At 29.7% G+C, this 16970-nt stretch overlaps 1 protein-coding gene and 1 long non-coding RNA gene across 3 annotated transcripts in view; one reads left to right on the top strand and one right to left on the bottom strand.

The window, feature by feature from the left end:
* Positions 1 to 16970, bottom strand: part of LOC145269818 (uncharacterized) — a 343013-nt gene that overhangs the window by 116711 nt on the left and 209332 nt on the right. The gene's annotated exons all lie outside the window — the stretch shown is intronic.
* The window catches only part of LOC145269817 (uncharacterized), a 114630-nt gene that overhangs the window by 9791 nt on the left and 87869 nt on the right, over positions 1 to 16970 (top strand). Inside the window, exons 2-3 of one of the 2 annotated variants that reach the window (XR_013865254.1) lie at positions 10664 to 10804; positions 11969 to 13987. The exons of the other annotated variant lie outside the window; for it this stretch is intronic. The gene's annotated coding sequence lies outside the window, so the exon portion shown is untranslated. Of the gene's footprint in view, positions 1 to 10663; positions 10805 to 11968; positions 13988 to 16970 lie in introns of those variants that run through there. 2 annotated transcript variants of the gene reach the window in all.

Here is a 16970-nt window from a genome sequence, read left to right as displayed (position 1 = left end):
ACTAAAATATAATAAATATACAGAAAGAACAAAAATTCTCAGCATCTTAAAAATAATGGATCACCAAGTATTTCTTTAAAACTAAAATACAATAAATATACAGAAAGAACAAAAATTCTCAGCATCTTAAAAATAATGGATCACCAAGTATTTCTTTAAAAATACAATAAATATACAGAAAGAACAAAAATTCTTAGCATCTTAAAAATAATGGATCACCAAGTATTTCTTTAAAACTAAAATATAATAAATATACAGAAAGAACAAAAATTCTCAGCATCTTAAAAATAATGCATCACCAAGTATTTCTTTAAAACTAAAATACAATAAATATACAGAAAGAACAAAAATTCTCAGCATCTTAAAAATAATGGATCACCAAGTATTTCTTTAAAAATACAATAAATATACAGAAAGAACAAAAATTCTTAGCATCTTAAAAATAATGGATCACCAAGTATTTCTTTAAAACTAAAATACAATAAATATACAGAAACAACAAAAATTCTCGGCCCTTTAAAAATAATGGATCACCAAGTATTTATTTAAAAATAAAATACAATAAATATACAGAAACAACAAAAATTCTCAGCATCTTAAAAATAATGGATCACCAAGTATTTCTTTAAAAATAAAATACAATAAATATACAGAAACAACAAAAATTCTCAGCATCTTAACAATAATAATGGATAACCAAGTATTTCTTTAAAACTAAAATATAATAAATATACAGAAAGAACAAAAATTCTCAGCACCTTAAAAATAATGGATCACAAAGTATTTATTTAAAAATAAAATACAATAAATATACAGAAAGAACAAAAATTCTCAGCATCTTTAAAATAATGGATCACTAAGTATTTCTTTAAAACTAAAATACAATAAATATACAGAAAGAACAAAAATTCTCAGCACTTTAAAAATAAGCTTGTGAAAGCTCCTGTTAATTAATTTATTTGCATGATCACACTATCATTAAAAAATTGGGTGAATAATCGTAATGTAATAAAAAAGAACTTTGATGAACTGCTTTATCACCTTTCTGTGGTGGTGAATGTGGTTGTGGCTGAAGCTGAGGAATATGAATGTAACACTACACTGAATAGATTGAGAGATGTCTAGCATCACTTGCGAAACAAACCCTTATTAAACTGTTTCTAATATTGTAACTGTATTTCCTTGCCATCACATTATCCTCTATGTAATTAATTCACTTTTGTACTATTAGTCACTCCAAACAAGACATATTGCCATTTGGATGTTTAAGATTATAACTACAAGGACACTGGAGCGAGTTGAGCAGCAAGATATCTGGTTGCATTATATTTAAATATCTGTATAATATTAAGAGTCAAGCAGGAAAGAGGGAAGAATTTGAAGTCTAGCAGTTTTAGGTAAGAAAGTATTATAGTAAAACATAGGCTTCAGGACTGCCAGCAACCACTGTAAAAGAGTAATAAAGAATGCGCGAGAGTTGTATGCTCAGTCTGTCAAGTCCAAAGTAGCTGATCAGCGGCTTGGTTCCAGTTTGGCAAATAACAAACAACGTCCTGAATAGAAGCATGTGCTCTATCCCAATGATCATCAATGAACCTGAGGTACTCTCGTCAGCAGCAAACAAAGCCCAACTCTTTGGCATGAACTTTGCAGGTAATTCTACTCTATGTGATCAGAGTTACTCAGCCCTCGCATTTCCTCCTTTCTGTAAACATGTTTTGCGATTTACAAATATTTGTGCATGATGTTGCTGAGCTAATCAAAAACCTTGATTCCAGTAAAGCAACTGGCTCTGATGGCATTCAAATTATTGTGCTGAAAAAGCTTCAACCAGAACTAGCTCCTATACTTACAAAGCTATTTAAGCGTTGCCTTATGGAAAATTGCTTTCCAACAGCTCTGAAAACCTCATCAGTATGTACTGTATTGAAAAATTCAGGTGATTGGTTATCTACCTCTCAATACAGACATATCGGTCTCCTGTGCATCGTAAGGAAGTTGCTGAATCTGTGTTAAATAGAGAAGTAGTCAACCACCTCAGCAAAAATAACCTTAGTGACATAATATATCGTTTCCATCCTGCTAGATCTTCAGAATGTGTGCTAAAAGTCATATCTCATAGGATTAGCAAATCCCTCGATGGGGGCTTCCTTTCAAGGCAAATAGCTCATGACATATCAAAGGACTTTGATAGGGTATGCCACAAAGTCTCCAGCTACGGTGTTGTTAGAAATGCCTTGTCAGTTTATAAATCATTTTTTTCTAATAGATTCATAAGAGTAGTGGTTAATGGCAGAAATCAGAAACTCAGTATTAATGCTGGAGTCACGTCCTAAGATAATAGATATTTATGCTTACAACACTTCCATCTATGGCAACATATCGAAAGCCATATACGACCAAGTTCTCTTTGTTTCTCTCTCCTCTGATCTTGAGCATGTTATGTACTGGAGAAATAGTTACGTCATTAATGTTCTGATTCCTGTCTGGCCTCAATTGAAATGAATAGCTCTCATCTACTATAAACCACTTTTGCTTTGTGCTGATTGATGACAGCCATCGGCGTGAATAGCAATTACAGAAGCTCAAACATTAGTTTATGGTAAAAATCCACCCAACAATAAAGTATCGCTGTAATCGTCCAACAAATTCTCTTGCTTAATATGGTGTAGAAGCTGTAAGAATGACGATAGTGTTTCAGCATGTTCTACTTGGTGGAGAAATATGACTGCAAGTCTTCCCCCTTTTCATTCCAGTAAAATTCCAGTAAATGTCACTAATTAATGTTGTAAATACGACTTTTGTTTAAATGCAAAACTCCATTATTTCTCACTTTACTACTTGCAAACCATGAACATATGTATGGAGACCAACAGTCAATTTTTTTCATCAAACATAACACATATGCTTAGCTACCTTAATCTATTCAATAACGGATTGATATTTGTCCACATTACTAAATTATTGTATAAGTTTTTAATTACAATTGTTTTTATAGAAGCAAAACATCCGATATTTATTACAGATATCATAGCCATATTACATGATACAAACGACCCTATGCCAATACGGATAAAACTGTTACATAAATTTGAAACATCTTGTTTATTGTTTCTTCAAAATAATACTTATTCATTTTTCATTTAAGTGAAAATCATTTTCAACGAAAACATTATTTACTACAGGTAAATATATGAAATATATTGTGACATATATGAAAAAGTTTTAAAAAAGTATGGGAAATGAATTGCCAGATTTATTACATGCATATTAGATATTTTCATTTTTTGTCCTGTTAAAAGGATGAATGATTTTTATTTGGTTTTGTTTTATGGCATATCAGATAAATATTTTTAATTACATTTGCAACCCGAACAAAGCAAAATGCTACTTTGATGTAGGGGGCTTTCTTGTTCTCTTTCGGTGGAGGAGAAATCCTTCACGACTGAGACAATTTTTATTTTTGTACCTTTTCTCCACGTTAAAAAACGACCTTGGTGTCTAACTCTGTCCCGTGGGGAGGCATAGTAAATAGGTACTATCAGTGGCATGAGTTGCAGGGATTCCATATAGGGAGTTCAGCAGTAAGATGTTTGTTTGCATAACACTTGAACTTCTGCATGTCAGTACTGTTGGGAAGCAGGAAACCGGGTGGGAATTCCAAAGTCTAGCAGTTCTGAGGTCGAAACTATCAATATAAAGCTTTCTAACATTTAGGGATCTTTACTTTGTAAGGATGGGACCTTGCTGCTTGTTGACTTTGTCAAGGTATTTACATGAAGGGGGTAGTTTGTAAGAGCATCCACCATTAAAATATTTGTAAACCAGGCAGAAGGATGCAATACTTTTTCGATGGGATAGAGGTTGAAGATTAGATGAAGTTCAGGACCTATCAGGTTTGCGACTCTCTTTTGAACCCTGTCCAGGAGTTAGAGACTAGATGTACCAGCCCAAATGGGACAACAATACTCCAGACATGAGAAAATGGTGACCTTGCTGATGTACAGGATACTTTCAAGCATAATCAATTTTCTAGCACAGTAAAGAGAGCCCATCTTCTTCGCAGCAGCCTTGGCATAAAGCAAGATTAGTTAAGGCATTGTTTTAAAGTTTGAAGACGACGAGAGCAACCTCAGCAGAGCATTTTTTTAATAGTATAGCCGGGATGAGATCAATTCCACATGCTTTTGAGGTGTCTAGGTTTTTACGATATCATGCACCTGAGAAGGAGCGATTCTCAGATCATCTTGTGTGGTATCAGTCCACAAAGGAAAATAAGGGAGGGAGTGGTTTGCTTGGTCCAGTTAAGAGTGAAGCAAACTTATGTTAGCTTTCTCAGTTGTGGTGATTAATTGAAGTTGTCTTCTGCTTCCAGGTATTGAATGAGGATCATCATGGTTGTTGGATAGTGATAAGATAAACACAAACAACATCGTGGTTGTTGGATGGTGATTAGATCAACACAAACGACATCATGGTTGTTGGATAGTGATTAGATCAACACAAACAATATCATGGTTGTTGGATAGTGGGGAATTGTTGATTGCCTGTTATTTACAACAGTTATCGATTTTCTAGAATCACAGGTTCCTCATTTTTGTGTTTTGATGCATTTTCTTGTAGTTTTAGGTGTATTCTCTCTTAGCTGTCGCTACTTCTTTCTTACAAATCTAGTTTCTATAAACTTTTGTCTATTTGTATATTGGATAAATCTGCGCAATGGCAGCTGCACAAATAGAAGTAAACTATTTGAGGGAGTGTGGTTTGCTATAAAATTTATGCATGGGAACATGAGCCTCTATTGCTGCTTTGAACAATTCAGTGGTCTCATTTGCACACTGTTCTGCAGAAAGAGAAAATATATTTCCCAATGGGCATCTGATGAGATCCCTGATGACGTCCAAGTAAGCCTTATAATGCCTTTTTTTGAGTAATTCCTCTTTACCTTTGGGTTAAGAATTTAGGATGAATTGTACAATTATCACAGCATGGTTTAAACGTATTCCTTGCACATTAATCAGGAACTGTGGTCAGAAATAGATTTAGAATTGAGATTTGTTTATCTTGCTAATCTGGGCAACTTATAAAAATTATGGTGATTTATATATTCTTCAATTTCTTAGAATTTTCAAATATATATTCAAACATTTATTTGCATTGTTCAATCAAAAGCATTGGAAAAATTGCTAGATTTATTTAATGCATCGAGAAACATTAGTCAAATGTGTTACAAAATAAAGATTATAAATATAATATTGTTGCTTCTCCAAAAGAATCATTTCTTTGTAAACTATAAAATATTTTAAATTAAAGAAAATAATTATGGAATGTGAAAATCACAAATAAATTAAATCTTGTAAATAATTTATAAAGCTTTTATGATGCCTTGTCGTTTTGGATTGAGAATTTACAGCGATTTCTACCATTATTAGAGTATGAGTTCACAGTAAAAAAAAAATAATCATGAAATGTTGATTTTTGTTTATGTTAACATTTATGGAAAAAATTATTAAATGTTGAAAATCATTAAGAAATCTGGTGTTTTTTTTAATATTTATTAAAAATAAATTATAAAATGTCCAAAATCACTAAGGAATCTGGTGTTTATTTTAATATTTATAAAAAAAATGCAATGTTAAAAATCACCAAGAAATTTGTTGTTTATTTTTGTTTGTTTAAATATTTATTAAAAAATTATGAAATGTTGAAAATCACTAAGAAATCTTTTGTTTTTTGTTTAAATATTTCTGAAAAAATTGTGAAATGTGGAAAATCAATAAGGAATCTTCTGTTTATTTTTGTTTATTCTAATATTTATGAAAAAAATTATGAAATATAAAATATTACTAATAAATTTTTTGTTGATTTTTGTTTACTTTTAATATTTATGAAAAAAATAATGAAATGTTAAATATTACTAAGAAATTTGTTTATTTTTGTTTACTTTTAATATTTATGAAAACATGAAATGTTAAATATTACTAAGAAATCTTTTGTTGATTTTTGTTTACTTTTAATATTTATGAAAAAAAATATGAAATGCTGTAAATCACTAAGAAATCTTCTGTTAATTTTTGTTTATTTAAATATTCATGAAAAAATTATGAAATGTTAAATATTACTAAGAAATTTTTTGTTGAATTTTGTTTACTTTTAATATTTATGAAAACATTATGAAATGCTGAAAATCCCCAAGAAATGTTTTGTTTATTCTTGTTTAATTTAATGTTCATGAAAAACAAATTCTTAAATGTTGAAAATCACTTAGAAATCTTTTGTTGATTTTTGTTGATTTTTAATATTTATGAAAAAGAAATAAATTTCTGCATGGATAATTATTGCAACAAATATTTTGATTATAATTTTAGTTCAACCAAAAATGAATTTGAGTTGTACGCAGTGTGTTCGAGTGAGCATTTATTATTGGCCCTTTTTATGGACATTTTTTGGCTGGAGATGTTAGTTATAGGTAATTATTAACAGGAAATTTGGTGCAAATCCAGATTAGCACTTGTGGCAATAAACATGTAATAAAGCGATTTAATGTAACAAAGTTAACATTAATAATACAAAATGTCTTTATGCGACTGAAAGTTTTAAAAGAAAATGAAAACATTTTAAAAAGTTTGCCCCCCCCCGTAAAAGTAAATGTTATAGTAAGATTTTAAGGAAACTTAAATAAAACAAGGATGAAACTTTTAAAGCTGCAGCGACTTTTATTATTATATTAATATTAATCACAACAACTTTTTTTTAACATTAAAAAAAATGAGAATGCAACGATAGTTGTAGAGGAAATTTTTATAAAACAAAAGCTGTTAAAAAATAATTGTGCATGATTGTTTAATTGTGCCTTTATTTTATTGCAACAAATATTTTGATTACAATTTTAGTTCAACCAAAAATGAATTTGAGGACTTTTAAAATAATTGCACATGATTGTGTAATTGTGCCTTTATTTTATTGCAACAAATATTTTGATTACAATTTTAGTTCAACCAAAAATGAATTTGAAGCTGTTAAAAAATAATTGTGCATGATTGTGTAATTGTGCCTTTATTTTATTGCAACAAATATTTTGATTACAATTTTAGTTCAACCAAAAATGAATTTGAGGACTTTTAAAATAATTGTGCATGATTGTGTAATTGTGCCTTTATTTTATTGCAACAAATATTTTGATTACAATTTTAGTTCAACCAAAAATGAATTTGAAGACTTTTAAAATAATTGTGCATGATTGTTTAATTGTGCCTTTATTTTATTGCAACAAATATTTTGATTACAATTTTAGTTCAACCAAAAATGAATTTGAAGACTTTTAAAATAATTGTGCATGATTATTTAATTGTGCCTTTATTTTATTGCAACAAATATTTTGATTACAATTTTATTCCAACCAAAAAGGAATTTGAAGCTGTTAAAAAATAATTGTGCATGATTGTTTAATTGTGCCTTTATTTTATTGCAACAAATATTTTGATTACAATTTTAGTTCAACCAAAAACGAATTTGAGGACTTTTAAAATAATTGTGCATGATTGTGTAATTGTGCCTTTATTTTATTGCAACAAATATTTTGATTACAATTTTAGTTCAACCAAAAATGAATTTGAGGACTTTTAAAATAATTGTGCCTTTATTTTATTGCAACAAATATTTTGATTACAATTTTAGTTCAACCAAAAATGAATTTGAAGACTTTTAAAATAATTGTGCATGATTGTTTAATTGTGCCTTTATTTTATTGCAACAAATATTTTGATTACAATTTTATTCCAAACAAAAATGAATTTGAAGCTGTTAAAAAATAATTGTGCATGATTGTTTAATTGTGCCTTTATTTTATTGCAACAAATATTTTGATTACAATTTTAGTTCAACCAAAAACGAATGTGAGGACTTTTAAAATAATTGTGCATGATTGTGTAATTGTGCCTTTATTCTATTGCAACAAATATTTTGATTACAATTTTAGTTCAACCAAAAACGAATTAGAGGACTTTTAAAATAATTGTGCATGATTGTGTAATTGTGCCTTTATTTTATTGCAACAAATATTTTGATTACAATTTTAGTTCAACCAAAAATGAATTTGAGGACTTTTAAAATAATTGTGCATGATTGTTTAATTGTGCCTTTATTTTATTGCAACAAATATTTTGATTACAATTTTAGTTCAACCAAAAATGAATTTGAAGACTTTTAAAATAATTGTGCATGATTGTTTAATTGTGCCTTTATTTTATTGCAACAAATATTTTGATTACAATTTTATTCCAACCAAAAATGAATTTGAAGCTGTTAAAGAATAATTGTGCATGATTGTTTAATTGTGCCTTTATTTTATTGCAACAAATATTTTGATTACAATTTTAGTTCAACCAAAAACGAATGTGAGGACTTTTAAAATAATTGTGCATGATTGTTTAATTGTGCCTTTATTTTATTGCAACAAATATTTTGATTACAATTTTAGTTCAACCAAAAACGAATTTGAGGACTTTTAAAATAATTGTGCATGATTGTGTAATTGTGCCTTTATTTTATTGCAACAAATATTTTGATTACAATTTTAGTTCAACCAAAAATGAATTTGAGGACTTTTAAAATAATCGTGCCTTTATTTTATTGCAACAAATATTTTGATTACAATTTTAGTTCAACCAAAAATGAATTTGAGGACTTTTAAAATAGTTGTGCATGATTGTTTAATTGTGCCTTTATTTTAGTGCAACAAATATTTTGATTACAATTTTAGTTCAACCAAAAAGGAATTTGAAGCCGTTAAAAAATAACTGTTCATGATTGTGTAATTGTGCCTTTATTTTATTGCAACAAATATTTTGATTACAATTTTAGTTCAACCAAAAATGAATTTGAAGACTTTTAAAATAATTGTGCATGATTGTTTAATTGTGCCTTTATTTTATTGCAACAAATATTTTGATTACAATTTTATTCCAAACAAAAATGAATTTGAAGCTGTTAAAAAATAATTGTGCATGATTGTTTAATTGTGCCTTTATTTTATTGCAACAAATATTTTGATTACAATTTTAGTTCAACCAAAAACGAATGTGAGGACTTTTAAAATAATTGTGCATGATTGTGTAATTGTGCCTTTATTTTATTGCAACAAATATTTTGATTACAATTTTAGTTCAACCAAAAATGAATTTGAAGCTGTTAAAAAATAATTGTGCATGATTGTGTAATTGTGCCTTTATTTTATTGCATCAAATATTTTGATTACAATTTTAGTTCAACCAAAAATGAATTTGAGGACTTTTAAAATAATTGTGCCTTTATTTTATTGCAACAAATATTTTGATTACAATTTTAGTTCAACCAAAAATGAATTTGAGGACTTTTAAAATAATTGTGCCTTTATTTTATTGCAACAAATATTTTGATTACAATTTTAGTTCAACCAAAAATGAATTTGAAGCCGTTAAAAAATAATTGTGCATGATTGTGTAATTGTGCCTTTATTTTATTGCAACAAATATTTTGATTACAATTTTAGTTCAACCAAAAATGAATTTTAGGACTTTTAAAATAATTGTGCCTTTATTTTATTGCAATAAATATTTTGATTACAATTTTAGTTCAACCAAAAATGAATTTGAGGACTTTTAAAATAATTGTGCATGATTGTGTAATTAATCACAACAACTTTTTTTTAACATTACAAAAAATGAGAATGCAACGATAGTAGAGGCAATTTTTATTAAACGAAAGCTGTTAAAAAATAATTGCGTTTAATTGTGCCTTTAGATAAAAATGTAGATGTTTATCTCTAATTTATCCATTTTAAAAATAATCGTGTATACACCTTAACATCTTAGTATTTTGCAAAGAACATGTATAAAATTATAAAACAAGAGAAATCATATCCTTCTAAACTACACAAAGAGAATGTTATGAAAATACATTGAAAAATTCCTGACAACTGAGTATGTATTTCTTCTATTCTCAGTCTTATTAAATATGGAAATAGTTGAAATAATGATTTCTATTTAACCAAATTGTGAGAATCTACACACTTTATCACGTTATGTTAATATGTAAGGTTTAAATATGATCTTATAAAAGGCATAAACATTCAGTGGATCTATCATATATGTTGAGTATTCATCAATCAATTCACATCGAATATTGATTTCATGTGGACCCTTTTGGTTTTATAGTGAGCTGCCATTATATATCATTACTTACATCGAAAACACATTAGTAAATATGGCAAAGAAAATGATTTATATATAACTGAATTGTGAGAATCTCTATACATTATGTTAATACGTAAGGTTTAAATATCATAAAATGTGCAGATATTCACTGGATCTATTTCTAACATTATCACAGTGTGGGTTAACAGTAAAAAAAAAACTGAATCAAGAAATCGTAAAAATGACTAAAGAAGCTTATTTATGAAAAAGAATTAATTTTCTGCATAAGTATTCCAACAAATGCTCTGATTATATTTTTATTCAAAAGTTAATTTGAGCACTTTTTAAAAATTGTGCATGATTATTGAATTGTGTTTCAGCTCATCCATTTAAAAAGTAATCGTGTATACACCTAAACATCGTAGTATTTTGCAAAAAACATGTACAAAATTATATTATTTACTGAAATTTTTCTTTATTTCATTTTGCAGAATATCCGGTAATCAATACAATGCAAATTGCACAATGTTAAAAGCCAGAAAACAAGAGCAATTTTGTCCTTCTGAACAACGAGTTTTCCTTTTATGAAAGAGAATTTTATGAAAATACATGGAAAAAATCCTAACAACTGAGTATGTATTTCTTCTATTCTTAGTCTTAATAAAATATGGCAAAGAAAATGATTTATATATAACTGAATTGTGAGAATCTGTGTACATTATGTTAATATGTAAGGTTTAAATATCATAAAATACATAAATATTCACTGGATTTAACAAACATAAAAATTAACAAACATAAAAATTAGCAAACATAAAAATTAACAAACATAAAAATTAACAAACATAAAAATTAACAAACATAAAAATTAACAAACATAAAAATTAACAAACATAAAAATTAACAAACATAAAAATTAACAAACATAAAAATTAACAAACTATATGTTCAGTATTCATCAATCAATTCACATCCAATATTGATTTGATTTGGATTCTTTTCGTTTTATTTTGAGCCGGCACAGAGAAGAACATAAATTTGTAAAAAGATGTTTCCATTGAAACAAATGTACAAACATTTACTGAATCCTTAACATATTCATTCAATATTCATTAATCTGTATTTATTTGAAGTCTGACATATTGTAAAACGTTTTCATGTGAAATGTATTTTATGATCCTATAAAAACAAACATTTTACTGATAACTATGCATTTCTTCTACTCTTAGGCTTAATAAATGGAACACTCGTTAGAATAATTGTCTCAAATGCATACAACTAATGTACATTTTTGTGCATATGATTAATACACTCATGAGCCTTTTAATAAATGCAGTATTTCAACATCCAAATTATTGAAAAGAAACATACAGCTTAAAGGAACATTCATATGACACCCTAATTTGGGTATTGATTTGATTTGGATTTATTTTAATTTTATAGTGAGCTGGCACAGAGAGGAGCATATATATATATATATATATATATATATATATATATATATATATATATATATATATATATATAACCTAACACATTGAAAAACACGTTTCCATTGAAATGAATCTACAAACACTTACTGAATCCTTAATTCAATCCTATTCAATATTCATTGATCTGTATTGATTTTAAGTCTAACATATTGTAAGACATTTTCATATGAAATGTATTTCATGATTATATAAAAACAAGCATTTTAATAATAATGTGTATACACATTAACATGTTAGTATTTTGCAAAGAACATGTCTAAAATTATATTATTTACTGAAATTTCTCTTTATTTCATTTTGCAGAATATTCAGCAATCAATACAATGAAAATTGCACAAAGTTAAAAGCCGGAAAATAAGAGAAATCATTTCTAAACTACACAAAGAGAATTTTATGAAAATACATGGAAAAAACCTTATATGTACCATCACACATTGAAAAACATGTTTCCATTGAAACAAATGTACAAACATTTACTGAATCTTTAAAATATCTATTCAATAATTGTTCCAAATTCATACAACTAATGTAGTTTTGATTGCATATGACTAATGCACTCATGAGCCTTTTAATAAATGCAATATTTCAGGCATCCAAATTATTGAAAAGAAACACAGCTTAAAGGAACATTCATATGACACCCTCAATTTGGGGGACAAAATAGTCGATTTGTAAAATTATCAATTAAAATACACAGAAAATATATCTGAAGTTTTAGATATCTACATTGTGTTATTTACGTAAAGTGTAAATATCATCTCATTGGATAAACAATCGCTGATTATTCATCAGATGTTTTCTATTTTGATTGAACTGTAAATTCATTGACCTAATCATCTGCGCACACAATTCTTATATTATCAATTATATTAAAAGCCTGTAGTAACTGTTTTCATTGACACAGGAGAAAAATATAAATTGTAAATGATCTGTTAAATTTTGAATCCATTAAACTTAAACCAAAATCGTTCTTATTCATTCTGTTTATTCTAAAACAAAAAAAGAATATAAACACTAACAAAACTAAAAATTGTAAATATTTGAACTTAAAAAATGAACACTAAATCAGATACTAAAGAAAAATCTTATTCTTGTAAAGTGTGTGGTTCTTCTTTTTCAAGAAAACAATATTTAGAAATACATATGAGAACACATACGGGAGAGAAAACATATGCTTGTACAATATGCAGTACCTCTTTTGTATGGAAAAAACACATGTTAGAACACATGCGAACACATACTGCAGAGAAACCATATTCTTGTGAAAAGTGTGGCTCTTTGATAAATAAAAAAGATCAAAGCAATCATATACGAACGGATATTAAAGAAAAACCTAATTCTTGTAAAGAATGTGGCTCTTCTCTTTCACGAAAACAATATTTAGCAATACATTTGCAAACACATACTGGAGAGAAACCATATTCTTGTGAAGTATGTGGCCGTTCTTTCACACGTAAACGCAGTTTAGTGATTCATATGCGAACACATACTGGAGAGAAACCATATTCTTGTGAACTGTGTGGCTCTTCTTTTACACAGAAACAGCACCTGTTGGTACATATGCGAACACATACTGGAGAGAAACCATATTCTTGTGAAGTATGTGGCTTTTCTTTTACACAGAAAAATACCATGTTTATACATATGCGAAAACATACTGGAGAGAAACCATATGCTTGTGAAGTATGTGGCTTTTCTTTTACAAGGAAACACAACTTAGTCATTCACATGCGAACACATACCGGAGAGAAACCATATTCTTGTGAAGTATGTGGCTCTTCTTTTACACAAAGAAATACTATGTTGAAACATATGCAAACACATACTGGAGAGAAACCATATTCTTGTGAAGTATGTGGCCGGTCTTTTACAAAGAAGCAACACGTGTTGCGACATATGCGAACACATACTGGAGAGAAACCATATTTTTGTGAAGTATGTGGCCGTTCTTTTACCGATAAACACCACATGGTACATCATATGCGAACACATACTGGAGAGAAACCATATTCTTGTGAAGTATGTGACTCTTCTTTTATTTGGAAAAAGAGCTTGATAATTCATATGCGAACACATACTGGAGAAACAAAATGAATAAAAGTAAAAACAAAGAAAATACTGACAGGACGGCACTCAGGATAAAAACGGCCCCTCAACTCATTCATGCACCAGATGGGAAGAGGAAAGCAATTGTGTAGATCTTCATTTCTCTTAAAGTTACAAGATTGCAATACCAGACGCAAATCAGAATCAGCCATGAGGCCTTGAAAAAAAGACCCTGGCCCGCTTCAATCAACAACTGCAGCAACAAAAAAAAATAAACACGAGGCTTAAATGACTGTTGTTCAAAAGAAGGTACTGCTGTTTTGTTACCACTATTAAAAGTTTGAAAAATTGGGCAAAATATCAAATCAGATGTTAGTCTAGAGAATAAGAAAATGTAACTGAGGAAAAGAAAGTTTCATGAGTTTCTTGCCTTCGATTTGTGGTTTCTTACATGGGAAAATATGTCCCATAAGAATGCACACTCATAATGAGGAAAGCTTTGAAGAAAGTGGAAAAACAACTACCTTCTCAAGATGATAGATAAGAGAGGGACGAAAAGTGGACACTGATATGGATTCATTCTCAAGCCAAACACAGAAAACATGAGGGAAAATATTCTTCAACTTCTTCCCAGGCAAAGGTAATATTTAATGTTTAGTGAAGCTGAGCTTTACCATAAAAAGTCAGAAATAACAACCCTCAACTCTCAGATAAGACAATTCCTTATTGCCCCTACAGGCAAAATATGATAATAAACTCTTCAGGAATTAAAAGACAAAATCACTGTGGATGAATTACCTAAATATCAAGATATGAAGTGTATTGAAGGTCTCTGTTTGAGGATGAAGGACCTAGCAACTTTTGCGCCAATTGGACCCAGGATATAGCTAGAACAAATAAAAACAAGCCAGAAATGCCAGAACCAAAGCTAATATCTACAATAGTAAAACAAAAGTTGAATAGATTCCAGAATACCAAAAACTATGGACTTGACAAATTATCTCATTTCTGGCTTAAAAACTTACACCCTTTTGTATTTATTATGATGGCTGCTTCACTAGACTGATGAAGGGTTAGGAGGTAACACCAACATGTTTATTGAAAGGTGATACCACCCTCATACCTAAAACTGTTAAGACACAACGCCCTAGCAAGTACATGCCAATTTTCTGCTTCACTATCACTTATAAAGTCCTCACTGACCTTGTTGCAGACAGCATTCATGACCACCTTTCTTCAGAAGTATACCTTGAAAAAGAACAGGCAGGATGCAGGAGGAAGTGCTTAGGCACAAAAAACTAGTTGATGATTAACAGGTCCATTCTTGAAGACCGTAGGAAGAGGCAGAGAAATCTAAGCCAGTTTAGATGGCAAAATAAGTGAGCTATTACAAATTGTGCATACCTTTTCTAAAGATATGACATTCAGTCTGGATAAATGTGCCAAGGTCTTCATCAGAAATGGGATGAAGATCCACATATAAAACATACAATTTGATGAGGATACTGAGGTCAGAGTCCAAGAAGAGCAGGAAAAATGCAAATATCTTGGCATAGAAGAAAATGATTCAGTTCAGCATGGCAGAATGAGAGAAAGGGTGTGCAAAGAGTATGTGCGCCGTGTGGGGGGAAAATGTACAAAACACAGCTGACAAGCAAAAAGAAAGTGACTTCCATTAACCAACTAGCTATGCAAGTGGTGACCTGTAGCTTTGGCATTGTTTACTGGCCACAACAAGAAAAATGTTAACATTATACCGAATAATATACAGAAACCAGTGCATACCAAGACTGTATCTACCAAGATGAGCAGGAAGTATGGATTTGTCAGAGATAGACCATCAACACCAAACCACTATTGTGAGCATTGGGCAATATCTAATAAGCTCCCAGAATCCAAACAATAAAATAGTATATGAACACCAAGAAAAGAGAGCCAGTAGGACTACCTCCATCACAGAACTGGTCAAACATTTTGAACGAGACTGTCTTACAAATGAGACAGAAACAGGAAGTAAACCCGCAACAGAAATTGCCCAAAAGAGTAATCAAAAATATTTAAGACATTCCATTGCAGAAAAGTGGGAGACTGGGCCAACCAACAACGTAATTGCCCAAAAGAATCGTCAAAAATATACTAAGACATTCCATTGCAGAAAAGTGTGAGACTGGGCCAACCAACAATGTGCCAAATATTTTCTGAATGAACTCTCACAGGAATATATTGATAAACAAGGCTCTGTAGATTGGCTTAAAAAAACATGGCAAAAATACACTAAGACCTTCCAATGCATAATAGTGGAAGAATGGGCCAACAAACAGTATGCCAAGTATTTCCTGGATGAACTACGACAGGAATATATTGATAAACAAGACTCTGTTGACTGGCTTAAAAAGGATCTCTTCGCTAAAATTAGGAGAGAATGATAATGGTCACTAAAGATCAAGGCTTGATGACCAATGCTTTTAAAAAGATGGTCTCAGCAATACCAAGTGCAGGTTCTGTCACACATGAGAAGAGAGTGTGATCCACCTGAGATCCAGTTGTAAAGTCCTGTTGGTGATGACTATTATACAATGCGACACAATGGAGTGTGTAAATATATCCACTGGAAAATCTATAAAAACCTGAATATCTAATGTAGTAGCAAATCTTGAGAGAATATTTACCCGAATGACCAGTTGTTTATAAGTCATACACCATTCACTATGACTACGAAATTCCTACATATCTAGAAAATGGGGCTATTAAGTCTGACATAGTGATATGGGACAAAGAAAGAAAGTTGCAAGCCGGAGTAAGCATCCCTAATGATGCTGGCCTTCACAGAGCCGTGAAGAAAATAATAAAATACCAAGAACTTATGTATGACATGAAAAGAAACTGGAATCTTAAGAAGATATCCATCATTCCAGTCATAGGAGACATCAGGCTAATAGAAAAGGAATTTCCAAAAACTATTTGGCGAATATATCTAGTGAACCAAGTGCAAGTGAAATACAATTACACTTTAAGGGACGGTTAAAATCTTTGGCGTTGTGTAGAATGCCCCATCCCCAACAAAGACAAAGTGATAAGAAAATTAAAACAAATTGAGAGAAACCATTTTCTTGTGAAATATTTTACTCTTCTTTTACACAGAAACAAAATATGTTGAAACATAACAACACATACTGAAAAAACATTTTCTTGCAAATATATAATTCTTCTTTTACAAGGAAAGAATTATTATAAGAAATCCAATATGCTGCATGTGAAT

This window comes from Euprymna scolopes, chromosome 45 (assembly GCF_053919585.1).
Source record: "Euprymna scolopes isolate OS-2025 chromosome 45, ASM5391958v1, whole genome shotgun sequence".
Classification (NCBI taxonomy): Eukaryota; Metazoa; Mollusca; class Cephalopoda; order Sepiida; family Sepiolidae; genus Euprymna; species Euprymna scolopes.
The sequence above is the reverse complement of the archived record's forward strand: the minus strand, read 5'-3'. Positions and strand labels throughout refer to the sequence as shown.